We start from the raw sequence: 27,681 nt of genomic DNA, 5'->3' as shown, positions 1-27,681 counted from the left end.
ACCTGCCTCTGCTCTTTGAATGACCAAACAGCCACCCGCAGGCTGGAGACTCTCAAACCTGTTTCAGTGTGACCTTTCTGCCCCGGCCCATGACTGAATGCGGCACGTCCCTCGTTTGATTTCCCATGCCTGGACTCCCTGATTCACCAACTCAGGTGGCATCTACATGGTCGGCCCAGTCACCTCCAACAGAAATTTGCATCCTTTTCCTTCACATCTAACCACCTGTTCATCTGCTTGTTAATTCATTTTACTCTTGTCCTTTCCTCAAAGAAACTGCAGAAAACAGTTTTCCCTTTGGGGTAGTATGTTCACTTATTTTTTGTGTGTGTTTATAAAAGAATATATATGAAAACTAGAAGGCCTGTCAAGAAATTCCCATGGACAAAGTGACAAGTGATTCAGCTAGCTGGCTTGTCCCAGTTTAAAAACCAGTAGGAAGACACTTCACCTGACTGTGGGTGAGAGCTCCATGGCCTACAGGCCATGCCACTTCCAGTGTTCTTGGGGCCAGCCAAGTCAAATGCCTCCCTGACTGCGCGACAGTAACCATGGTTTCAGGGAGGAATTCCAGAAATGTCTGTCCTCCCAGAATGAGAAGGCTTTGCAGCTGGAGAAAGAGCCGTTAGAAAAACAGTCTCCAAAAGGTCAGACTCAGGAAAATTACAAATGGAAAGAGAGTCATTGAGTGTGAAGGAAAGTAGGGAAGATGATTCTGGCAGTATGGGATTGTTTTTTGCTGACTAGATGGCTAGGAAGAGCCAGGCAAGAAGATTTTAATGTGATCCAACATGCAAGCAGAGGGTGTGTGGGAGAAGCTGTTTTGCCCAACGATGAGTAGGCAAAAGTGGTGTCCTGAGAACAGAGAGAGCTAAAAGTCTGAGGAACAAAATGGAGGTCAAGCAGACGGAGCACTTTAAATGATAAAATGAGAAAATAAAAATATGGTGCAATTTAGGAAATTTATGGTGAATCTCTTGATAGCAAGTTTTTGTTTATTTCATCTTGTACAAGATCACATGGGCCACATCTTTTCAGAGGCTGTCAGAAACCAACAGCTCTTCCAAAAATAAAAATAAATGCCACACAAAAAGTTGGACCATGATTAGTTGCCCTAATGATTTACATCATGTTCATTATTATGTTCTAATAGCTGTAGTAAATTTCTTATGCTTATTAATTCATCTCATTGCGAGCAACCAGTGAGAAAATACTTACTGTTGCTTCATTTGTACAACAAAGAAACTGAGGCACAGAGAGATGAAGCAACTTTCCCAGGCCATGCAGCTGGGGTGACAGCATGGACCTGAAGCTACGCCACCTGTGTCCAGGGCTCCTTTCTTGATCGTTCTGTCGAATTGCAATAAACGTTCCTTTCCTGACTTTAAAACCCAAAGAAAAAGAGATATAACAAGCACAGGCAAGAGAAACAAAATTAAGTGATTCTTTGGGACTAATGTCTACCAATTTTCAGTCAAAAATCTAACTTTGGAGAGCCAATTGTTTCTTGCTCTGGATTCAAGTTTTGCTGCTATAAAATCACCCTTCTTTTTCTTGTAATCATTTACTAGTAAGACCATTGAACACACATATTTATTTGGTTTGCAAAGGACTGGGGAATATAGAAGTGAAAACAAAAAAAATTCAGACATTAGCATCTCCATATTCAATTGGTTCACACATACATAGGCAAAGTACTTCAGTGGGGATTGACAAGTGGATCAGGGATGCACTTTGGCCCAGAGGAGGGAGCAATGAACTCTCTGCAGAAGCCCAGGCAGGTTTCTTGAAGAAAGTGCAGTTAAGATTCAGTTTAAAGAAAAGGTTTGGGACTCATCTTGTTAAAATAGAAGACATGTAATTTGAAGAGAAATATGCCTTATCATAATTTTATATTTGGAAAGAAAAAGACATTATTTTTATATTAGCACCAAATATTAAAACTAAAATCACTTTTGTTGGTGGAATATAAAGAATATCAAGGAATATTTTATGAGTTTTTCTGTTTACAAAGGAGAGAAAATGTTGATAAACACCTTTTTTGAAAATGAAGTAGACTTCTAATCAAAATGGTACGATGAATGCACACTGTGACCCCTACCCCCTATTCTAAAAAAAACAGCAAAAAATATGTACCACACACACACAACTCAGTACTTAGAACTGGAGAATGAGGTGCAAATATATATATACAATTATATTTATAAGGAAATATATATTTTTTCTCAGAATAAAAAAAATATAGCTTCTCTTGAAAGCAAGCCAGATACTCTGTGGATGAGAAAAGGAACACACAAATACACCAGTGACTGGGGGATAGGGACTCCCAATGTAGGAAATGAAAACACAGGATATACAGTTAAACTTAAATTTCAGATTAAATTCATGGGACATTCTTACACTAAAAACATGGTTCAACTGACTAACTGACATTTTAATTTAACAGGGTGCTGCGTATTTGACTTTGTAGTCTAGAGGAGGTGGAAGCCACGGTCCCCAAAATCTCCAAGAGTGGAAACAGGCAGGGGAAACCTTGGCTGGAAGCCCCCACATCTAGAAGGAGCTAGATCCCAGTGAAAACCTGGAGGTTAAGGCCAGCAGCTTGCCCTCAAGGGAGCAATGAGCAGCCATCTCCTCCTGAGCAGTGATTAGTTGAAAAGCAGAAATATGGGTGCAGATGCCCCTTGGTGGAATCCTGGTATAGTCACTGGGCAGCCATGACCTTGGACAATTAGCTTAACATCTCTGTGCTCAGTGTCTTCATCTGTTACCAGAAAATACAGGAAATATCTGCATCACCATCCCCCATTAGGATTGTTGCAAAGAATATGTGGAAAACATAAAGAACTTAAAACTTTTAACCATTATCTGAGAATTCTAAACACAGCTAAGCCAATAATTGTAAACATAGTTCAATTATTAGCTACAGAAAAAGGTGAAATAGTATTAATGATTTAGCAAGCAAAGATATATGAGCTGATTAACCAATTAATTAACTGAACAAGTATTAAGCCTCAACTATTATGTTTAGGCATTGTGGATACAATGTTCAGCTAGATGATAAAGCCCCTTTTCTTTTGGAGCCTACATTTCAATGGAAAGAGGCTATCAGTCCACAAATGAAAAATCAAACAAGGCCTTTTCAGAGAGCAATGCATTATACAAAGAAAATAAAATAGGGCAATGTGACAGAGAGAAAAACAAAGACACTAGTTAAGAGGCCATGTAAATAGCCCAGGTCATATTGGTAGCAGGTTTGGACTGTAGCAATGGAGATGAAGGAATGTGAATAAGTCCTGCATGTGTTGGGGGAAGAATCAAGAGGACTTGCCAATGGGTGGGATCTGGAAGAAAAGATATATTTAAAAAGAAGAAATTAAAGCTAACCATTAGAGTGTGGCTTTAATCAATGTGGTGATGCCATTTGCTAGGGTGGGAGGAGACTGTGGGGAGAGCAAACTGGTGTTGGGTCAGGGAGCAAGTGTTCTGTTTTAAATATGGTAAGTCAGAGACACCTGTTAGACAACCAAGTCAGGTATTAATTATCGAGTAGACACATGCGCATGCACACACACGCATTTTTTATTGTGCTTCCATTCTCATAGAAATATGGGTTATATTTTAAGCCGTAGGATTAGCTGAATTTACTCATGGAGACAGCATAGACAGATAGTAGAGAACCTAGGATATAAGTAGTGAAGGCAAAAGTAGGGCCCAAACTAACTACCAAGTTTCTGGCATGAGTTAAGTAGTCTGGTGGTAATTTTATTAACCAGAAAGGGTAGAGGAGGAAAGTGATTTTGAAGGGAAGTGACACACTCAGTCTGACTAACACAGAAGTAGTATTGCCCACAGTAAATTCAGGCAGAGATGTTCAGTGGGCAGTTTAAAATACAGGTAAGATGATAAAGTACATATCTTCTGTGCAACTACACTAAATGATCAGTTTCAAAGTCAGAGAATACCAGGGTCAAAGGTCCAGGCACAGGGCATGACCCATCTAAATACAGTGAGATGAAGAATGGAATCCAGGATTAAATGCTTCCACAGAAGTGACCAGGCACTGGTTGTAAGACTGCTATGACCTAAAGACAAAATGTCTAAGGAATAAAACAGCAAACAAGTAGTTGTTTTAGGCAAGTTGTAAACAATGTGGTTGGGGAAAATAATGCAACAAGAAGTAATATAAATACTTCAACCAATAGAAAGGATGCACAATACAGAAGGGACATAAAATCTAGGAGGGAACAATGTGTTAGGAAAGTTGTCAATATAGGGATTTAGTTGTGAAGCAAGAATCTGATTCAGCACTCAGAGCTAAAGGAAAGTGATACCTTCAAGCTTACAAACACTGAGTTAGTACTGAACAGATATCTGAAATAAGAATTTTCTTTGTTGATTATAAGTGGGTGCTAAATTAAAGTCAGCCAGCAAACAAGACTGCAAATATAGTTTCTGAGCATTAGGCAAGAATGCCTCAAATCTTCCATTCTGTATGATAAGGTGTAACGTAGGTGGAACTGAGGCTGGTCTCTGAGCACAGTCAATTAGCCTGCTAGAGCTGTCCCCAGGAGGAGAGCTCAAAGCCACCCGTGGACATAGCTGGATTGATAAGACTTTCAGGGGATAAAACTGTCCATCTGTCTCATTGTTTTACTTAAGAATATGTCTTCCAAAGTCACATTTTCCACCTGTCTACAGTTACCTACTCTGTTGCTATAGGAGAAACTCAGGAAGGTATTTTCTGTTTGTTTTATGGGTCCATTTTCTCTGCCTTTCATTATCTCACCAGATTTGTTTCTTGATGCTCATCTGGCCCACTTTTCCAGAAGGCTTTTATCTTGTGGTCCCTAATACCTATTATTTAACCTCAATTTTCTCCACGGTCTAAAAGCCCACTCAATGACCCCTGAAGGGCAATAGTGTGTTACATCAGTCTGCTCTCAACTGGAATTCTCACAGAACCCATAATGCCAGAATAACCTGTCACTCTCAGTATTTTTAGTTTTCTTAAATGTCATCTTTCATTTTTACAGAGGGTGCCAAAGAGGATGAGGAAAATGCTGTAGCAGAGAGGGAAAATCAATATCCCACAGGAAACCAAAAACTCTGCTTTCTCTTGTGTCTCATGTCAGGTTGTGTAGGAAAAATTTTGCCAAGTATGACTGCTTACCTTTTCCCACAGGTTTAGTGAAGCATCCTTCTGAAGTTCTGGTCTTCAAGAAGAAGAGGTCAAAACTTTGTAAGTGCTCTTTAATTCTGAAGTGCTTGAAAAAAGTCAAAGAAGTAGCAAAGCATGGGAGGCTAGAAGAACCTTTGCTTTTTTCAAGGGAAAGATGAGATGAAGGAGGTGTAGTGCTGAGGAGGAGATCTGGAGGTAGAATCTAGTTACTACAAATGTAACTGGCCTATTCTATTGTTACTGAAAAATTTATGGACATTGATTTAATGTTGGTCTGCTCCTTCTATGAAACATGAATTATGGTACTTATTGAATGCATGGCATAAGTCCTGTGTATGGAAACAACATGCATATATAGATGCTTTGATCTCAATTGAAAGATTACCTCTTTTAGTTTAAAATATCCTTTAAATTATCTTTGAAACACTTCTCAGTTGAATTGATTTTCAAGATAGACTCATTCACTCAGTATTGCAGTACCAAGCACCTACTCCTCAATCTATCAAAAGCAATGGGAATAAATTGTGGTGACTATGACAAATACTGAATCACAGAGATCATGGGTCAGTACAAAAATAGTTGCTTGTTATATAATATGCTACATGCTATATTAGGAATAGTACAACAACTTTAGAGTACTTGGAAGGAGCTCATAAGCTTGTTATGGAGGGTCAAGAAATGTTTAGGAAGAAGTGACTTCCACTTAAGACCTGAAGGGTGCATAGAAGATAAATAGTTGAAGAAAGACAGAGCATTTCAGGCAGAGGGAACCGCATGAATAAATACTCCAAGGGAGGAAGCACAAGGCAGGAGAAAGAAAGTGAAAATGGGACTCCACCAAGATGGAGGCATAGGTGGAGATACCGTGCTTTCTCACACAACCAAGTTTAGAGACAACAAAATATTAGCAACCGAAAACACAGCCAGAACACAGAAAATTGAACTTTTTGGAACTCTAACAACGAATTCTTCAGCCTGACCAGTAAAAGGGGCAAAGCCAGCAGCTGGCGGAGCGGGGTTGCACAGGAAAACTCAGTTAGAGGGACTCAGGCTTGGGGATCCCGGGCATGGGGGTGCAATGGGCGGACCCAGTGAGCGACCAGAGGACCCAGTGAGGGCACAGGGCAGCAGGTTGACTGCGGTCATGCATTTGTGTGCAGATAGACCAGCGAGGGAGTGGGCAGTGAGACGGTACTGAGCAAGCCCCAGCGGTAGAAGGTAGCAGAGGGGGCAGCCATTTCCCCGCTCTGACCCTGCCCCCACATACAGCATCACAACCCAGCGACCTGAGCGGCCCCACCCTGGTGAACATCTAAGGCTCTGCTGCTCATACTTAATGGACTAGAACAGACCAAAAATGGTTCAAGAAGATCTCAAAGCCCCAGAGCCCATAACTCTAAGCGACGAAGAAATATCAAAACTTTCAGATGCACAGTTCAAAACACTGGTGATCAGGATGCTCAGAGAACTGGCTGATTTTAGTCACAAATTAGAGGAACATATGAAGCCTAAACTAATTGAAATGAAGGGAATTACACAGGAAACCAATAGTGATGAAAAGGAAACTGGGACTCAAATCAAGGGAGTGAACCAGAAGGAAGAAAAAAATGACCAAACAGAAAAATATGAAGAAACAAGAATTCAACAAAATGAGGAGAGGCTTAGGAACCTCCAGGATATCTTTAAATGCTCAAACATCCAAATTATAGGGGTACCAGAAGGGGGAAAAGAGCAGCCACCAGTGGAAAACTTATATGAACAAATAATAAAGGAGAATTTCCCCAATCTGGCAAAGGAAATAGACTTCCAGGAAATCCAGGAAGCTCAGAGAATCCCAGAGAAGTTGGACCCAAGAAGAAACACACCAAGGCACATCATCATTACATTAGCCAAGATTAAAATGAAGGAGAGAATCCTAGAAGCAGCAAGAGATAAGGGGACAGCCACCTACAAAGGAGTTCCCATCAGACTGTCAGTGGATTTCTCAAAAGAGACCTTACAGGCAAGAAGGGGCTGGAAAGAAGTATTCCAAGTCGTGAAATCCAAAGACCTACACCCAAGATTGCTCTATCCAGCAAAACTTTCATTTAGAATGGAAGGACAGATAAAGTGCTTCTTAGATAAGATCAAATTCGAGGAGTTCATCATCACTAAGCCCTTATTATATGAAATGTTAAAGGGACTTACCTAAGAAAAAGAAGATAAAAAAGATGAACAGTGAAAGGACAACAAACTCACAGTTATTAACAACCACACCTAAAACAAAAGCAAACTAAGAGGACAACTAGATCAGGAGCGGAAACATAGAAATGAAGATCACATGGAGGGTTAGCAACAGGGGAGTGGGAGGACGAGAAGGGGGGAGAAGGTACAGAAAATAAGTAGCATAGATGGTAGGTAGAAAATAGATGGGGGGGGCAAGAATAGTATGGGAAATACAGCATCTAAAGAACTTGAGACACGTGGTCATAAACTAAAGGGGGGAAATGGTGGGGGCAGAGGGGTACAGAATGGAGGGGAATGAAGGGGGGAATAGAACAACTGTAATGGCATAATCAATAAAAACAAACAAAACAAAACAAAACAAAAAAAAGAAAGTGAAAATGCTCAGTATGACTAGAACTTATATGCAAGGGTTGGCGTGGGTGGGAGATTGTACCAGGCTCCTGATAGGGATCTGTATAGATGGTGATGGCTATTCACTGACCTAGTTCAAACAGTAGCAATAGCAGATTTGAGTGAGAAGACAACCAGTGCATTTTTTATATTCTGTTTTGAAATTTTTGTAGGGTGTACATTTGGTGGTGTCCAATGAACAATATGTGATTCAAAGACAGAGGAGAAATATCTGTATTAGAAATAAATAAACCATTCCAATAATAATACACACTTGTCAAATACTTGCGCCTACTAAATGTCAGATATTGTGCTAAGTATATTAAATACAATATCTCATTTCATTTTAGTAATAGCTTTATAAGGTAGATGCTATTTAGAAATTAGAAAAAAATGAGTTTTAGAGATGTTGACTGTTTTGCCTGAGATAAATATTAGGAAACTATAATTATGATTTTAGAGGATTATAAAAACAAGTTCTATGCCTTGATAATTATACATTATTTAGATAATTCTAAACCAAAGATATTTTTGCTGAACTTGATTTTCATATTATCATAAGGCTTTCCAAGTAGCATTAACTATTAAGATCTATGCTGAAAAAAATCCTGCACTTAATACATCTAAATGTATGTTTCATATGAAGTCCAAAGATGTTACTCTAGACAACTTCGAATTTACTAAGAATTATTATCATTTGTAGTTATATATCTATAATTGTATGATTATTTATTTGATTATATTTTATAGGAGTCTCCCCCTATAGACCATAAAATACTTAAAGACTAGGATATAAAGAATATAACAGAAGTTTAGGAATCAGCTCATGGCACAGAGTAAGAACTTGAAAGGAGAAGAAAATGAATGATCAAATAAATGAACACCCATTAGCCACATGTAGATTTCTAGAATGAGCAGCAGGGTGTTTCTAATAATTTTTTCCTATAAGGAAAAGTTGTGGTTGTGAGTAGTGTTCCTGAAGGAGGAAGCCACCAGTATTCAAACCACATGACAGTACCCCCCACACCCAGGTGCCTCTCATTACAAAAAATTGGCAGTAACTTGAGGAGGCTAACATAAAGGTAGGCAACTCCCTGGAGGTAGTAGCATGAAACATTGGCATTGACTTGGTTTTAATCCTGTCCAGGGTTTAGGTTCTCTAGGAATGTGTAAGTAAAAAAAAATTATTTTTTCTTTGTCCCTGTCCCAGCTTCCATGGCAATATAACAAGAGCCTAAAGATGCAAACACTGAGTGTATGAAGAAATAATGAAGTAGATAGATGGGTCTCTCTGAGGGTCCCGCACTCTGAGGATAGAATGAAGATTGGGCCAGGGATGGCCAGCCTTGGAGCGGCCCTCTCCCTTCCATTCATTCTGCAAGGGTCCCTTGTCAGTCAGTGCACAGAGGTTCTGACATAAATCAGGGGCAACAACAGATGAGCATGAAGAAATGGCCTGGCAGCCACGGCACTGCAATCATAAATCAGGAATTAATTCAATCCTGTGAGATGCCTCGTTTGATTAATTTATGTCAGCACTTTCTGGGCTGTCAGGCTCAGCCCCTTGCGCCTTTCTTACCCTCCTTCTCCACTGTTGCTAGTGCACAGAAGCGCCCCTCCCCCTCCCCACCACAAAAGGAAGAGGAAATGGAATACCAGAGTAGATTCTGGAGAGCTGAGCAAGATTAACACCGTTCTGTCCTAAACTTGGATGAAGAAAGAGAACAGTCCTTCACAGTGATCCAGGCTCCAAGCTGGATGAAACAGCCACTTTCTAGTTTCCCAAAAGTACCACTATTTCCTGTGCTTCCTAGTGAAAGAAGGTAACCAAGCCCTCAATACAAACTATAGAAAACAGAACAACTTTCTTACAGTTAGAAAAATATATTAATATTTAATTCTCAATATGCAAAGGCATTCATGAACACAACCATGTGTAATAGTGAAGAACTAGAAACTACCTAGGTACCCAACAATAGGAAAAGTAATTGGGCTATTTTTATACAGCAAGAATAAGTATTTGTTGTATAGAACAGAATTTACTTACATGGAAAAACACTAATCAAATGTTGACTAGTGAGAAAATGAACATCAAACGACTGAATGTGTACTGTGTTTCTGTTGTTTTCTGGCAACAAAATGTATTCATGTCTATTTATATTTTCATTCCTCTCTTCGTTTAGTCTATTAAACTCAATGGTCTAATTATTTGCAACGAATATCTGTTTCTTGTGCCCTAGAAAAAAAAAGTACTTTAAGAATAGTCTTAAAGCCTAGAGAGTAGAATTCCAAAATCCTGGAAGTTGAATTTCGATCTGTTTGTTGCAAGCTCACCGGCATCATCAAAGGTTTACTTGGTGTCATAGGATCAGTCTGAGCAGATGCAAAAAGGAGACTGTGTTGTATTTGCCAGGACCCTGATCTAACTGATCTCTGTGGGCAGACAGAAAAGACCACAGCTCGATTCAAATAGAAGAGGCAGCAGCAGAAAGGATGTGGTTGAGAGGAAGGACGCACAGCTGCTAAGCATCCACTGGAGTCCTGAGTGATAACAGTACATTCTATTTTGGGGCTGATGGTGATCAAGTTCTCTGTAAGCCAGTGAGTCATCTCCTCTATTGCTTATTTATTCTTGTTATTAAAAATGTTTATACCTTACTTACTTTGGATAAGCTCATGAGCATAACAGAAGAAAAAATAAAATTAAAAAAAACAGAACAACTAGGTTTTCCATTAAGGACTACTACCCATGACAGGTAACATCTATCAAGAACACAGTTTCTCTGTTCACACATTTAATTAAGAAGCTTGAAATTGAAAGGAAAGGACAAGAAAGGGTGATCAGCCCTAAAAGAAGATTCTGTAACTCACTGGCTGTGTGTGCATGTTAAGAGAGTCTGGATTTAAAATCTTCCTAGATGATGAGCAGGTATGAATAACCCACTCAGGACAGGAAGCGGGATGTAAGTGGATGTGCTCAGAATCTAAATTCTGTCTTCCTTTTAGATGAGAGCTGTGAACTGACGTGAGAGGCAAGTGTGAGTGTGCAGTGAATGAGATGTATGTATTGAGAGCCTGGTCCTCGGGTTATTGAAGAATGTTTAATTAACCTAAAAGAGGTCACAACCGGTTGAAGATTATGAGAACAGTATTTTTCACAGTTGGCTGTCCATCAACAGTACCACTGAAGCTTTATAAAAATACAGGTCTCCTGGGCCCCCATTAAACAGACACTCCACGGGTGGGATGTCTGAGCCCACACTTTAAAGTGGGTTCCCATATGACTCAGTGTAGAGCCGGTTCTCATGAACACCAAGTCTGATGTACCAGCTACTGTTTCAAAAACAAAACACAAACTCTTGTGTGGAACTTGTAGAGGGACAGGTTTGGGGTTTGTATTACAAGTACTTTTTAATATATTCTGCACAAAGACAAAGCCATGCAAACTGAAACATGCTGCTTTATGAAGCAACGAGACTCCATCATGAAAAGGCAGCAATGCAGTGACCCTGAGTTATTTTGTATTCATGGCGTGTTTGCACACCAAGTCTTCAAACCAGCATCAGTCAGGTGAGCAATAATTAGTTCATAATCCCCACTGAGGTCTAAATGTAAGTTGCCCCTTCCACAAGAGCCTCTGCTGTTGTCTCACAACTCCTTGGCCGCCTTTCAGCCATTGCTGAAAGTGTGAACAGAGCTGTCTGCTAGCTGGCTGCTTTTCTGTCTTGAAATCTCCCTGAGGTCAAGTACACAGGTCACAGGTATGTAACTCGAGCTTTGCATCCCCCTACGGTTCTCCTGTGTATGACCCCTCGCAAGCTGTGATCCTCTCAGCAACAGGTTACGTGACAACTTCTAGAGTCCCACATCATCATGGTCTTGTATGGGTTAAGTTAAGATTTTGTAAACATGAAGTTTGTTTCTTAGTAAATGTTTAGGAGCTCCCCTGTGAAGGGCTCAAGGAACACAGAGGTGCCTCTGGTGCCTGTTTGAGAGCTGCTGATGGAGCAGGGGCGAGGAGCCTGCCCTAAGGAGAGCTCACCAGGATGGGGAAGGAGGCTGTGTGAGTCTGCAGGCCTTTTCAAGACTCCAAAGTTCCAAGGAGGGAAGTGAAGATGCCTGTAAATTCCAGGAGAACCTCAAGGAAATGAGTAATCTTCAATCACTAATGCTAGTTTATGACTTTGGACAGGTTGCTTGAACTTTATTAAGCCTGTGTAATCTATTGAAATGAATGAGCAAATAAATCAACAAGTCAAAATCTTGCTACTCCCTGAATATAAAAGATTGCTCCAGAGCCAAGCTTTCCCTGGAAAAGAATTTCCAGGATCTAATTATTGAGGAAGCAAAAAAGAAATTTGAATGAAACTCTGGTTCTTTTGCTGACCCTGCCCAGACCTTCCCTGAATGTGATTCTTGTGGAGAACAGGACTTCTCAGAACTACCCACTGAAATCCCAGAAATGGTTTTATAAACACTAACGCCCACAGATACTTCCAGCTGTTCCGCCAAATGTGGAATTTCTATGGAATGGTCATCAAACATTCAAAGAAATGACTTCAAAATTTGATACCAGAGCACTGAATACTTCAGACTTTTACTTTGTGGGGAAGAAAGAGAGGAAGAAAGACTATACATGAGGCCATCCAGCCATTTTCAAGATGCCCCTTTCTGAGCCACACCAAACACATGAAGGCTTCCAGAAGTCAATTCCAAGGTTTAAGTCTGACTTTAAACAGCTTTGTTCATACGTATGCATATTTTAGGACTCACTTTGATCAGGCAAATGGTATTATTTTCCAAGGACAGATGATATTAAATGAACAAATTCATTAGTACTTTAAAGTCAGTAGCTCTTACCATCATAAATCTCGATGCTAACATTCACTAAGGCTATATACCAGGGGTGTCCAGCCCGTGACCTTCGGACCTCGCACAGCCCAGGATGGCTATGAATACGGCCCAGCACAAAATCGTAAATTTACTTAAAACTTTTTTTTTGCTCATCAGTTTTTGTGAGTGTTTGTGTATTTAATGTGTGGCCCAGGACAACACTTCTTTTTCCAGTGTGGCTTAGAAACTCCAAAAGGTTGGATACTCCTTCAAGTGTCCCTGGGCCTTGTGAGCCTCAGGTGGAAAGTGAGCCTTGCAGCCTGGGCTGTGCAGGCAGCCATGAGGAACTGCTGTCTGGAAGCACAGCTCTCTGCTCTTGGCTCAGGTTGAGCTCTGCGAGTGAACGGCGACGTGTGGTGAGCTTTCCTCAGTTGGGAAGGTGGCCCTCTGGCTCACCATCTGAGAGCTGCAAGTTGCACATTCTGAGTCACCTGGCTCATAGAGACCTACCTAAATGATTTGACCCAGCCGCTGGGACCTTTTGCACTCCAGAAGGCTGTTCTTTCCACATGAATGCATGTTTATTAGCTACTTGTCAGGTAAAAAGCCCGTAGTAGAATAGTGTTTTCTATTTCCCAGAGACTGTGTACTAGAAAGGGGAGATAAGACATACTCACCTGAAAACAAGGAAAGAATTGAGAGAAGCTGTTTTGGAATGGAGACAACCATAACGCAGCACGATTGTATGAACATCATCAACCAATGTGCACTCTGAGCAAAAGTCTGAATTTACAAATGAGCGAGACATGTAAAGAGGCCAAGTGTTTGAAAAAGAGACCTCGTAGGAATATTCAACCAAGGTGGATTTTTCCACACAGATCTTAATTAACAGTTTGAGGGAGTTTCATATGCATAATTGATATAATTATTCCTCAAATTCTGAGACAAGGAGACTAATTTAAGCATGTACGGCTTACCCAAACACATGTACAGTGACACAGATGTTTCAAAGAAAAAGTATTTCTATTTTGCATTTTTAAATTACTTCTGAAGAGAGAGGGAGTGGGGAACTTTGACTTAATTCCTCTTAAGAAAAGGCGTTTTTCTAAATGACTGTCCAATTTAGTTCTGCCTCCTTTCCTCTGGGCACCACCATTTCATTTAGTATCCTGAAAGTGATTAGGCTTAAGCCACCTCTGTCTCTCACATAAGCAGAAACCTTGGAGGAAATGTCTAATTTTTGTTCATATGGTGTTGGCTTGGAAATCTGCTTGGGAAATACCTAGGCACCTGAAGGATACAAATCAAGGTTAAGATAATTAACAAATAAGATAATTTACTAATGAATAAGGGAGAAGAAGGCAGAGTAACTCTCCATAGGGGCCTTCTTCAGAAGGGAAGTCACTGCACTGATAATAAAAATGATAACAGACACTCCAGAGCTCGGGTGGCATTCCAGGGCATTGGCAGGCACCGGGGCACCCTGTGGGTGGGGCAAAGCTTCTTCTCCATGCTAATGCCTGAGGACATGGCATGTTACTTTAGGGGAAGGGGACTCTCTGCTGCTGTACAGAGGAGGGAAACAGGGAGCAAAGGGGGCTCGTCTCCCCAAGTCTGGGGAGTGAGTCACGAGTCAGGCCATGCTCACTTTCTTCTCAGTCCTTCATGCACCAGACATGGGCTAGGTGCCCACAAAATACCACATGCTGCCAGGGCACAGGCAAGTACGGTTTTCTTGTGAAAGACCTCACAGTCCACTAAGGTATAGACCACAGGAAGACTGTGACCCCTGATACACACCAGAGCAAAGTGCATAGTCAGGTCAAGACATGGGGTGCTGGGACTTTGCCTGAAAGGGAAATTAGACCTTTGCTGGGAAAATCAGAGGAAAGGCCATTCCAGGTAGAGAATGAGCAATGAGGTCAGTGTGGCTAGCTTGGCTGCAGAACAGGTGCCTGGTGGTAGCCACAGAGGGGAGGCAGTGAGAAGGGAGGAAGGTGAAGGTGATGGGGGGCCTTGAGCAAGACAACATTGGTTTTAGGCAACTAGAAGCCCATAGAAAGTAACCAGAAGACCAAAATATAATCCATGTGTCTGCTTAGGAATGGCAGCAAGGATAGAAGGAACTAGAAGACTGGGTCAGTAGTGACAAGAACCTAACTCCATGCCCGTCAAAGAAGTGTACTAAGCATGCCCTTCACGCATGATTCCCTTACCTTACCTTCAGTAAGAAAAGCTCAGATTAACCAGGAGGCCAGAGCCAGGGTCATCTTACCCTCTGCCTGACTGGTCCTTCACGAGCACCTGGGCTGCCCACTAGTGAGTAAAATGCTTCTTGGCCGCTGGTGTGAATGAGAAATGATAGTTTCTATCATGTGAAGGTGAGCTTGTAGCCTCAGAAGCTGATTACAAATGCAGAGCAATCAAAGAACTGCTCTTGCTTCTTCCCAGAACTTCCCTCTCTTTCACCACCGCATGTCTCTGCTCAGTGTCAATTTAATTAAAATCAGAACTGATGTGGGCATCATGTAAATTGCTTGCAAGAGGGGCAAGGTCATCACGAGGACATGAAAACCACAGTCCCTCTGCTCTCTCTGCTGGGCAGGGAAATGAGAGGGACCCTGAAAGGAGGGGTGGGATCTTCTGAGGAAGATGAAGATGAAGCTAGATGACAGGACAGCAGGTCCACAGCAAAGCATTTGAGCACAACACACTCCCTGCTTTAGTTTCCTACTTACGACATAAAAATGACCTTGCTCTCCTTCATTACTACAGGAACGTTGTAAAGACCCCATCGTTAACACGTCAAACCTAATCTGGGAGTGTGTGTCTGTGGGATGGAGTAGTCAGAGAACTAAACTATGTGAAGGAAAGTAGACTTTAAAAACCCTTTCTTCCCAGAGGTTATAGTGTCTACACAACATACGCACAAATGTTTATATGAGCTTTCTTCATAATTGCCCCAAATGGAATAACCTAGATGTCCTTTTGTTGGTGATTAAACAAACACAAGCATTTATACCATGGTGTACTACAGAAGAGGATAAACTACTGATTTACAATAACCTATAGGAATTTCTAAGAAATTACACTGTGGAAAAAAAGCCAATTCCAAGTTTATATGCTGTATGATTTCATCTGTGTAACATTTGAACATGAAAAACTAATGGACATGGAGAACACATTGAGGGTTACCAGAGGTGAAGCGGTGTTGGAGTGTAGGTGAGTTAAAGGACAGGAAGAAGCTGAATGTGGTCAGAGAAGGGCAATGTGAGGGGTCCTTACAGTGTTGGAACTGTTCAGTGCCTGGACTGAGGTGGAGGGTAGAACAACATATATGCAATAAAACTGCATAGAATGAAATAAACACATAATTATGTGCAAGTAAAACTGGGCAATCTGAGTAAGATCCATGGACTGTAGGGATGCCAGTATCCTGGATGGAATACTGTACTGGCATTTTGCAAGATGTTACCACCAGGGGAAACTGAGCAAAGGGTACATGGAATCTCTCTGTATTATTTCCCACAACTTCATGTAAATGTATAGTTAACTCAAAACAAAAAAAAGTTTAATAAAAATGATACAGGAGGAAAAACCAACATAAGCCTTCCCATCAATTATTCAATTGTTCTGGAGAGGCAATGTTCATCTGCGTCTGAAATCATGACTCACAGAATTAGACTCTAGGGGGATCTTCTTCTCCAGAAGTAATTCTTTGCTCTGGACTGCATATTAGTTACTGACACTGCATGTGGACCCATCCCCCTCGGAGGTGGTCGGTGTGCCAGAGTCCTCAGTCTGCCAAAAGGATAAGATCAGGAAAGGCTGCCATCAGACAAATTACTGATTTAAGGCTCACATGTGTGGTGAGGATTTACATAAATTAGACATATTTCATACTGTCTTTCTGGCCACTTTCTCAAAGCCTCATTTTCAAAGAGCAGCAGCTTCATCCCAATCCCTCAACAAAGTAATTGCAGGGCAGCCCTGACACCAAGGGGCCCCTTCATCACTGTCACTACTCTCTCTCTCTTACTGTATCCTCCTCCTTGGCTTGGATTCTCCTTCAATCTACCCTCAGTAGGCCTGACACAAAGAAGCAAGTTCTCCCAGTGGAGAAGCTCCTAATGACACTCTCTGTTATTGCTCTTCTGTTTTTTCCCTTCAGATATTTAACTCTTTGAGATTTTCAAGACAAGATCTAATGCAACCCCTACTTCTAAATTATTTCACTGCTCTCAGCTGATGGCGCTTCTTCAGTGTCTCACAAAGGAAAATCTATTTAGCAGGGGGAAAAGGAAGCCTCCTTTGCAAGATGTTAATCACCTAAGAAACAGCTAATCTCCTATAGCTGAAATCCATGCAAAGCGGGACTAAAAGATTAGCCATTCTCTTGATTTCTTATTATTTTGGTACTAGAAAAACACCTTAGCCTTTTTACAATGTAAAGAAAAGATGCAGCAATGCAATTTGCGTGGCTATCTAAGCTGAACAGATCTCTTATTCCTTCTCACTAGCACCAACCCAAGGTCAGCACTATTGCCAGCTGGTGCCAGTCATGCCCTCCAAGAATGACAGAGTAGAAAAGAAAGGAAGAGCCCATCCTCTGTCTGAGGAGGGCTGCCAACTGGATGATCATCTTAAGAGAATGCTGCCTCCTTCTATACACAAGGTATCATAAACCTCCAGCAAGAAGAGTGGGAGCTGGGAATTCCCCAGGACTGTTGAGTGTCAAGGCCATCTGTCCAGATGCAAAAAAGCTGGAGCCAAGATGCCCAAGGGTGGTCCATGGTCAGAAAGATCAATAAACAAGTTTTTAACCAAGTGGGTATAAAATAAGTGGCTGGTAGGGCTTGAATAACAAGAATGTCAAGAAACTTGATGGAAGTGAAGCAGAAGATTGTGTGTGTGGTGCACATCGGGAGCTGTCATAAATACCTGGTTTCTCAAAGAAGAACAAACTCTCTCTTCCTAGAGCCCCAAGAAGCAGCATCCCCTGACCAACTTGCTGTCTGCAGCTCTGGACTGTAACCAGCCAGGTGAGGACCCACAGGTGTCAAAGAAAATGAAAAGGTGATGATTTTGTCAACACCATGTGAGGTGGGTAAAGAGACCATATGGTGTCTCTTCCATTTTTAGTTCAAAATGGAATCTCATTATGATAACTATCTTTGGGGGCATATCACTGATTATAAGTATGTATTGAAAAGAAAATTTCATGAATCCCAGTTTCAGTAGGTAGATATGAAACTCTAAGTAATTAAATTTATTTGAGCTGAAACATTCTGGAGTCTGACAAAAGTAAACAGTACCGTGCTGCCTTACGTGTCTGTTGGATAAAGCAGAGAGAGGGAACATTTTAAATGATCTCAAACCATGTTCTAAAACTAATCCTGTTTCACAAAGCCATATCTCACCATCCAGGACAACTTGTGCTTCACACAAGGGAGTCAGTAAACCTGTAGAATACCTGGTCAGTAAACCTGTAGAATACCAGTTTTTAGGAAAACCTGGTCAGTAAACCAGTTTTCCTAAAGAAAACACATCCTGGTTGGCGGTGGTGTTCTGAGCTGAGACGTACGGCTGTGTCAGAATTGTAGTCTCATGACCGTGAAACATTTTTTTCCTGACTACTGTGAGGTAACTATCATCGTCATTTGAAAAAAATCACTTCACACCCTCAATCTTCCACTCACATATTAAGGATCTACTATACTGGCAAAATCCTATCTAAACTTACGGGAATATATTATATATGAGACCATGGTCATGTTTTTTTAAGAGATACAAAAAATGATAAGATTTGAGTTTTTGCCTTCAAGGTACTCATATATATTTGGAGAAAATAATTCAAAATACACAAACAAAAGTAAAAGGCAGTATGTGAGTTAGTGTCCAAATGAGCTATGCAGCTCATGAACCCAATGGAAACCCATACCCTATGAGAAAGTAGACTCTTAAAAATCTGCAAGGATTGACACCACACTCCCTGTGCATCCATGCTCTAAATGAATACCTTGGTTTTCAATTATGCTCAAGTCTATTTCTCATTCACATTGAGAATGATTTACTGGTTCTCATCAAAGACCCACTTATTTATATGGCACAAATCCACTGCCATAACTGATAAAATTTAATCTAGTTATTTAGCTCAGCAAAGATAACCTGAGTTTGGACAAATATGGAGAGGCAGTAGGGCCTCAGCTATTGACCCAAACCCTGGAGCAGAAAAAAAGGGGTTACAAAGACATGCTTCAGGTCAAGAACAACTTCAGAGTCTAGTGTCTGAGATTCATGCATTAAGCTATTTGCTCTCTCATTCAGGCTTCATTAAGTGCCAACTTTATAATAAGATATGACTAAATTTGGGGGGAGATACAATGATGAATATGATGCAAAATGAAAAAACTGATAATAACTATAACAGGGAAAGGGAATATGATGTGCAAGTTCATGAAAGGAGTTGACCTCTTAGGGAGATCCAATGAGGCTTTGTGGACAAGGTGGCCTTGGGTTTTCAGCTTTAAAGGAAGAGGGGTTGTGAGTGAAATACAGTCTGGAAGGAATGGGAAGGGGGTACCCAAGAAGAGAGAGGGCTTTCTGTGAGGAGGTAAGAAGGTGAGAAAAGGCATGATAGGCATGGCAGCAATGTGTGTCCCTTAGACAGAAGGATGTTCTGCTGGCCCTCCATTGTGTACACATAAAAATCACCACTGACACATCTACAAAACTCAAGTCTGTTATATTAACTATCTAGTTAAAGTAATTAAGGCAGGCAACTTCAGTTCAGTAAGACACTAGATCTTGGTTATAAAGTAGGCAATATTCATGGAAGACATTGATTGCAGGGTTATTAAAACTCAATGAATATGTTCTTTACCATATATTATTTAACACAGAGCAATGGCCTTTTTTGGGATAAATGGAAATCTTTTCCCAGACAGGTAAATTATTGCCTATTTACAAATAGAGAATTATTTCCCACAGGATATTTCTGTCTCATTCTAAATCTTTCCTTCTTAAATGTGGTCTCCTTCATTTTTCTTGGGAGCCCGAGTGAACAACATATGCACCTTGCATATAAAAATGTTGTTTGATGACTAGCTTGATTTTTTGCCAGTTGCGACCCTATTATATTTTATCACAGAAAATTTCTGGAAGCTCCTACAAAACTAATACTACAAAGCTTTCAATCCTCATATCTCAAGGAAGTCTTGGATAGAGAAAAGCCAAATGTAAGAACGAAGCACATTCACGATAAACCACACACTTTACGAAGATTAAGTGTCAATCCATCACGTGCTAGTTCAGCCCTCCAACACCTTAAGAAAAGCAGGAACTGACACCTATAATCAGAGTTTACTCTCCAATTTCATTAGGATAACCACTGACCAGACTCATTTTTGTTTGTATAAGATCGTTTGATCTCCCACACCAAAAGACCTCTTATTACCAACCATCAACACCATCATAGCAGTGCTGAATGTGAAGAAAAAGCACTGGAATTAGCATAGCTTTCTGACTTCATTTCACTGTGTCAGTGGGCCTTTCTGAGGGCTGCTGCAGGCTTCAGCTGGGTGCAGGGAGGGCAGGCAGCTGGGAACAATAGCCCTAACAGGAAGGACAAAGGGCGGCACAGTGCAGACACTAGGGGGTGAAAGGAAAGAGAGAACAATTAATTGTCCATACAGAATAATCCAGAAGGTTAAACCTACTTAGAAAACTCAATGAGAAAGGAAGAGGCAGAGGATGGTCAGGGGGAATCAAAAGCAAAAAAAAAAAATCATGCACTTTGGTGTTCTGGCTCTGATGACTATTTTATTTCAGGATAAAAAACACCAGTTCATGGTTGATATGATGCCTTTCCTTATAGGAACTCTGATCAGTTCACGCCTTCTCTTTCGGTACCCCCCTTTGCCAGCATGACCTGGAAAGAACACAATCTTTCGTCCCACCAATGCAAGACTGAAATACAGATGGCTTGTGAATTCTATAGAAGTGAAAGAGAAGGTCTGATGATGGAATAAAAGTTCTTTACATTAAATTCTCAGAAGATTCACCTGAGTACCATTTTCCAAACTGATCATGTGCAAGACTATGTACTTATTCCAATGATGGCAGGGCCACAGTTCTGGCATTTTTAGTGCATCTTTGAGCATTGCCAGTTTAGGTTTAAATCCAGAACTCTAGCCTCAAGCCTTTGTAGTTATTTTGGTTCTAATCCAAACAAATATTATCAACCTTGCTCATTTAGCCAGATCATCCAACTTGACCTTCTAGAACATTTAATTGCTTCTCAAAAGTGCTTCTACTCTCAGGGAAGTCAGATGTGTTACCTCTGAGAATAGGCAAAAGAATGGGCTTCAGGCTCTGTATGTAATTTTAAAAAAAGTTTTCTCAATGCAATACAATAAGAAGGAATAGACATGACGGGGAGGAAGTATTTGGTCTCCTCTTGCAGATTTTAAGGTAACCCATTTGCTTGTGTCAATTTGGGATGCTTTTTTATTTGTAAATATCACTTCTATGACCTAATAGTGAATATTTATTTAAGTTCAAACCCATGGCCTGTCTGACCTAGCATCTCAAGTGGATTCTCAGACCAGATGTGGTGAAATAGGATGCAGGAGAGACCAGAAAAAAAGGAATAAGAAGAAGTAGAAAAATGCAGATGGGCACCTGGTTATCTTATCTCACTCCCAGATTCTCTGGTGTCTTTGTGGCCTCTGGTCTTAGGCGTTTCACACACAGGTATTGTGTCTACAATGTCCAGGTATTCTAGAATCTGAGTTACATATGTGAGCAATATGGATAAAGATCCTTTCCTCATAAATTTCATTTTAGACAGTGCAGGCAAGCAGTAATCGATAACAATAAATACACCGATTATATAGCTTTTTAGATGGTGCTAAATGTTGTAGAAAATTTTTCTAATAGAGAAAGATAAGCAGACTAGAGCTGGTGGGAATTCCACAATTTTTAATATGGTTATCGGGGTAGGCTTCATTAAGAAGGTGGCAAGCAAAGATGTGAGGCAGGTGAGTGAGCCACCCATGTGAATATCTCAGGGGAAAATATCCTAGAACAATCCCACCAAATGCCCTGAGGCCAAGTATGCCTAAAGCATCCACAGAATAGCAAGGCAGACTGTGTAGCTGGGACAGTGAAGAAGGGGGTAGAATAGTGAAGAAAGGCAAAGGGAATCGGTGGTGGTGGTGGTGGTGGTGGTGATGGTGGTGGTGATGGTGGTATGTGGTGAGGGACAGTGTCTGTGTGGTGGGGAAAGGGAGATTCCTGATGATGTGGATGGACCCCATTAAGATCCAGGTATTTACTCTGAATGGGGTGGAGAGCCACTGCAGCATTTCAAGCAGAGAAGTGACAGGATCTGACCTATATTGTAAAGGGTGCTGTCTCGGGAACAGATGGTAGGGGGCACAGTTAGAAGCAGGGGGCTGGTCGGGACATACTCACAGTGACATATGCTCACCTGCTGGTACTGAAGGTGGGCAGTGTGGTTGGATACTGCACTCTGACCTGTCCCTAAACATACTGGTGCTCACATCCTCACCCAAAAGACATCCCTCTCATCTTTCCACTCAGGATTAGATTTCTTCAAGGTTGCCTCTTCTTGGATGTAAGGTGGGAATCTGTTATGATATTAGCTAGAACCAAGCTTCTAAACCATCTCTGCAGTCTGTTGACTTTAGGCCTGATGGTTTCTATTGAGAGTTCTAGCTCTCAGGTGCTGAACCAGCCATCTGCCCTAAGCTTAAATACCCACACAGTCTCTTGTTTTTCCTGGTATGACTTTTTACACCTACTCAGCTTCTCCCCCAAACCACATAACTCCTTCTACTCCACTAAGAGAGGGATGTAGACAGATGTTAAAAACAGCAAAGAGTGTTAAGGGAAGTTGTGACTTTTAGCTCTTTCAGAAAGTGGGCCAAGGGCAGCTATGCCACATACTCTACTATAGCTACTGTGTTTACAAAACTTGGAAGTGCATCTCCTTCCCCGGTGTTAAATATAATATCAGTACATATTGTGTACAGCAATTTCAAAGGGTAATTATATCCTTTACCTCACATGATCTTTATAATATTCCTGTGGAGTAAATCATACACATGAGACTGTCATAGGTTTTTTTTAAACACTTTTCCAAACATAAAGAGAAAACCTGGAGGTAAGAAGGATGAATAAACTGTCCCAGACCACACAACCGACAAGTGACGAAGTCAAGCCATGGTTCCAAGCCGTTTCGCCCCTGGTGCACAATGCTCCTGAACCTAGATCAGCTCTACATTCCCACAGAAAAGAGATGTTAAAGCCTTCTGTCCCAACTGAAGATCCAAGAATATCTTACTTAGCTTCTAATCTCTAAATCGTATCACTCTTTTGTTCTCAAGAGGAAATGACACCGGCCAACAAAGGGAAGGTTAATTTATGATCAGAATTAACTGAATGACACAGAATGAAGTCGTCTCCCCAGAAACTGTTATCAAAATGATCATTGAGAATGTACCAAGTCCTGGTCTGGGCACTGTCATACACTGGGGGAACTACAGGGGCCTTCCCTACATCCAGGAATAAACATTTGAACCTGTCCTTGGGTAAGACCCTCTTCACTTGTGTTTTTACCATTCACTTGTACTGTAAAGTTACTGTTCAGAACAAAGTAATAATACATTATTGACTGTTAGGAACAGTGAGGAAAGAGGTTCAAGTTTGCCTTCCTATTACCAAGTCTATGACTATCATTATTGTCATAAGAGTAATTCAAAAGGAAGACAAATAAGGGAGAAAATCTGTATGTCTTTGTCCATAAACAACATAAGATGAAATTTTTAAGAAATAGTTTGAGATTTGACCTAAGTGAAAGAGAAAAATGTTGCAGATTCAGGGGATAGGAAAAATGTTTATTGTTTTACAATGTGCTTATTGAGAAGTTTTAAGTATAGAAGATTGAGCATCCAGAGTTTGAAAGAGAAGTTTAATATGTGAGAAGCAATAAGCATCTTCCTATCTGCTTTTTATTTTTAACTACAGGTACTTCTCTTTACTCAAAATTGTAAAAGTCCCTTAATTCTCCCCATTAGTGAGGTTCTGCTGCATTTACATGTGATGCAGTGTACTTATCCTGAATACCTTACCGTTCCCCCTCACATTCCTTACCTAGACCTGATTTCTATACTTTGACATTAGAAGAAAGCCATTTGAACAATAGGATTGCATATAAAACCACACATGTGCTAGCTCTACTTATATGTCTAATTGTACTCCAGCACAAATTTAGGACATCCAAAATAGAGCTCTTGGCATTTGTTCCCCACCACTGACTGCCCTCCAGACAGGCTTCTCCCCATTTGTTTCCATCTGGTTAAATGACATTGCCTTCCACCCAGCAGTCCAAGTCAAGTGTTCATCCTTGTTTCCTACTCCTCCCTCACCCCTGACTTTTCATCCATCACATCTGTTCTTCTTTTGATATGCTTTTCAGATCTGCCTTTTCCTCTTTAGTTCTGCCAGCACCACCACCGTCCAAGTCACCATCCTCTCTCACCCTGACTGAGGCTATAATGTCCTGGCTTGTCTCTCTGCTTCCAGTTCTACCTCCCAAATTTGTTCCCCATGAGATAGCTACAATGGTCATTCTTTAATGTCAGTCAGTTTAAGCTACCTTCCTGGAAGAAAAGCCCATCTGCCTACCTTGGTTTCCAAGGCCTCCCACAATGTAATTACTGCTTCCACTCTCAGTTTCCCCTCGCTCTTCTCTCCCTTGGTGACGAGACTCTTGCCCCATGTCTTTCTGATCCTTGAACTTCACTTCCACCTCAAGGTCTGTAAACTTGCTTTCCTCCTGCATCTTGTGTCCCTGAAAGCTTTAACTGGCTTGTTCACCTTCATCAATGTTGACTCAGATATCACCTCCCCAGAGAGGCCTTCCCTTGTCACCCATCCTAGAGGAAAGCTTAATCTGCACCTCCGCTCCACACTATCACATCGTTCTCTTTACTCCTTTTGGTGTAATCATCAGACTCCACAACAGCTTGTTTATTTGTTTGCTTGCTTATTCCCTAGTGTCTATTCAGTGAGGATAATGTGAACTCCATGAGGCCAGGGAGTTTGTCTATCATTTTTACCTCTGTGTTCCCAGTTCTTGGCACTGTGAGCAACATACATTAGGTGCTTCTTATGCATTGCTAAATGAATAAAATGGAGACCTAAATAAAGACATAGAAAATACTATGGCTTTTCATAGACCCATAACTTTTGAATATTAGGCATGCAGTTGACCTTAATGATTAGCTGGCTTACATTCTTATTTTTTAATAGGTGAGAAAACTGGAGGTCAAGGAAGAAAGCTTCATGCTGCATATAGACTGCCAACCTCTGGCATAGAATATTTCTCTCAGCATTCACCTTGTATATTTCAAGCCTTAACTGAAAAGTGGCTTCTTAATTAAGAAGTACTATATACATAATTCTAGCTAAATCCTACCTCATAAATAAATACAGTACCCATCATTATAAATATTGGAATATTGAAAAATTATGTGGCCCTTTTCTCTTCTTGATTGTAAACATGACTCTTTCAGAATATCCCAGCGTATCTGTGGTCTGGTCTACCCTGAGGCCATGCTGTGTTTAAAATTCCATGTCTCATTCTCTTTCCCCACCCATTGTATTCTTATTCCAGTTAATTATATAACATATTATCGACTTTTTAATATAAATTAGATGATATGCACCTGGTAGGACTACGATCAATTTGTGGTTGATTCCAAAGTGAACCAGTTGTCTAAGTAATTGGGAAAAGTCATAATCACTTCATACCTATCCTTGGGGGCTGCTTGCAGCTAGGGTAATTAAATGTTCTTCTAACTGAACAGAGAAAACAAGGTGAGGTTGCTGTCTTATATTGAACACACTCCACAAAAAATGCTTCACCCTTCCCTAATGGAATCTGGTTATGTTTTCACCAGATTCTGAATTTTCATTCCAAAGAGCTTCATTATTTCCACATAGTTCATCTTATATCTGTCTGGGAACAAACAGATAGGGGAAACAAAGATATAATCCTGCAGACAGCAGCAAACAACCAAGGTTCCTGCTGAATTCCAACTCTGAGAGCCAGAGTCCAAAGATGCTGTGGCCAGCTGAGATTTGCTCTAAACTACCATGATTCCCCAATACCTATAATCTCCCCATGGAGACAAGAGATGTAAAAACTGTATGCAAGGTTGGGTCCATCTTTCACAGCAACATGTACAAACATAATTGCTGCTTTTTTCCATAGCCGTTCTAACGGATTGAAGAACAGGCAGGAAATAGGGAATCAATGTGCATCACAGATGTTTTGGTGATACTTTGAAATGGCCATTGCCCATGGATTCCTGTGGCTTCTTTTTTTTCAACAACTTTATTGAGATACAATTCACATAATGTTTTCATCCATTTAAAGTGTATGATTCAATGGGTGTTAGCATGTTCACCAAGTTGTACAGCTGCCACTATAATCAACTTTAGAATGTTTTAATCACTTCCCACAAGAAACCATGTACCCTTTAACAGGCATCTCCCAAACTCCTCCACTCCCTCCCTCTCCTATTCTAGGTAATCACTAATCTACTTCTTTCTAGATATGCCTATTCTGGACATCTTATTAAATAAAACCATACAACATGTGGTCTTTTATAACTAGCTTCTTCTATTTAACATAATATTTTCAAAATTTAACCACATTGTAACACGTATCAGTACCTCATTTCTTTTTTATTGTAGGATAATATCCCATTGCAGGGATATACCATTATTCATTCATTTGTATATCCATAGATTAATTAATCAAGTGTACTTTAATGTATAAGTTCTCATGAGGAGATATGTTTTAATTTCTCTTGAGTATCTTCATAAAGAGTAGAATTGCTGGGTTATATAGTAACTATGTCTAATCTTTTGAGGAACTGCCAGATTTTTCTGAAAGCAGCTGCTCTATTTTACATTCCCATTTATATGAAGGTTTCAATTTCTCCACTTCCTTTCCAATATGTTATCATCTCTTTTTTTATTATAGCCACCCTTATGGGTGTGAAGTAACATCTCATGTCATTTTGATTTGTATTTCCCTAGTGATTAGTGATGCTGAGCACCTTTTCCTGTGCTTATTGTCCATTTGCACATCTTTCTTGAGGCAACATCTATTTAGATTCTTTGGTTCTTTTAAAATGAGGTTACTTGTCTTTTTATTATGAGTTGTAAGAGATTTCTTTGTTGCTTTCTTGTATGATTTTAGAAGACAATTTAGAAAGTTAAATGTATATTTTACAGCATAGAAATAAATTCTAATTTATACCAAAGAATAGAAGTATCTCTATAACTCTTCTGATCTTCTACAATCTCACAGATTTTCATTGACATGTGCATATGCACATTATACATTGAAACCCATGTGGTCATTGCTTATGTTAGTAAATAGGCAAGACTTTGGGCAAGTTGTCCACTTGTCTTTAATCCAAAGTGTAGAAAATGTTAGAGAAAATTTATAGAACCAACCTGAATTGTCCACTATTAGCCCTGAGGCATGTTTGAAGCTATAATTATTTGAGATTGGTACAGTATAAAAGGACAATGAAACATCATTGCTCATAGTAAGTGCTCATCAACTGTTGGCTAAAGAAATACAATGCACATCCAGGCTTTGTGAGGCATTGTGTTTTAAGTGCTTGGCTCTGTTCATTTAGAAAAGCAGATGAAGAGGTAGAGTTATTTCCTTCTTGGTCAGAGAGTTGCTGATGTTCTGAGGCCAGAGCCAATAATACTTATGTCTTGAGAGGCCCAAATGTTTTTCTGAATTTGTACAGAGAGAGAAACTCATTTGCAGATTGATAGCCCTATCTACAAATGGGTTCATCTCCCAACATAGGTCATAATATATATATGAGATGGTTTATCTAGTTCTGGGAAGATAAACATTTCTAAGCCATACATAACTATCAGATCAAGAGGATTGTTTAAATTCACTCATTCAGCAATTCCATTGCCCT

The sequence above is a fragment of the Artibeus jamaicensis genome, unplaced genomic scaffold (genome assembly GCF_021234435.1).
Source record: "Artibeus jamaicensis isolate MK-2021 breed Jamaican fruit bat unplaced genomic scaffold, CSHL_Jam_final scaffold_660, whole genome shotgun sequence".
Classification (NCBI taxonomy): domain Eukaryota; kingdom Metazoa; phylum Chordata; class Mammalia; order Chiroptera; family Phyllostomidae; genus Artibeus; species Artibeus jamaicensis.
The sequence above is the reverse complement of the archived record's forward strand: the minus strand, read 5'-3'. Positions refer to the sequence as shown.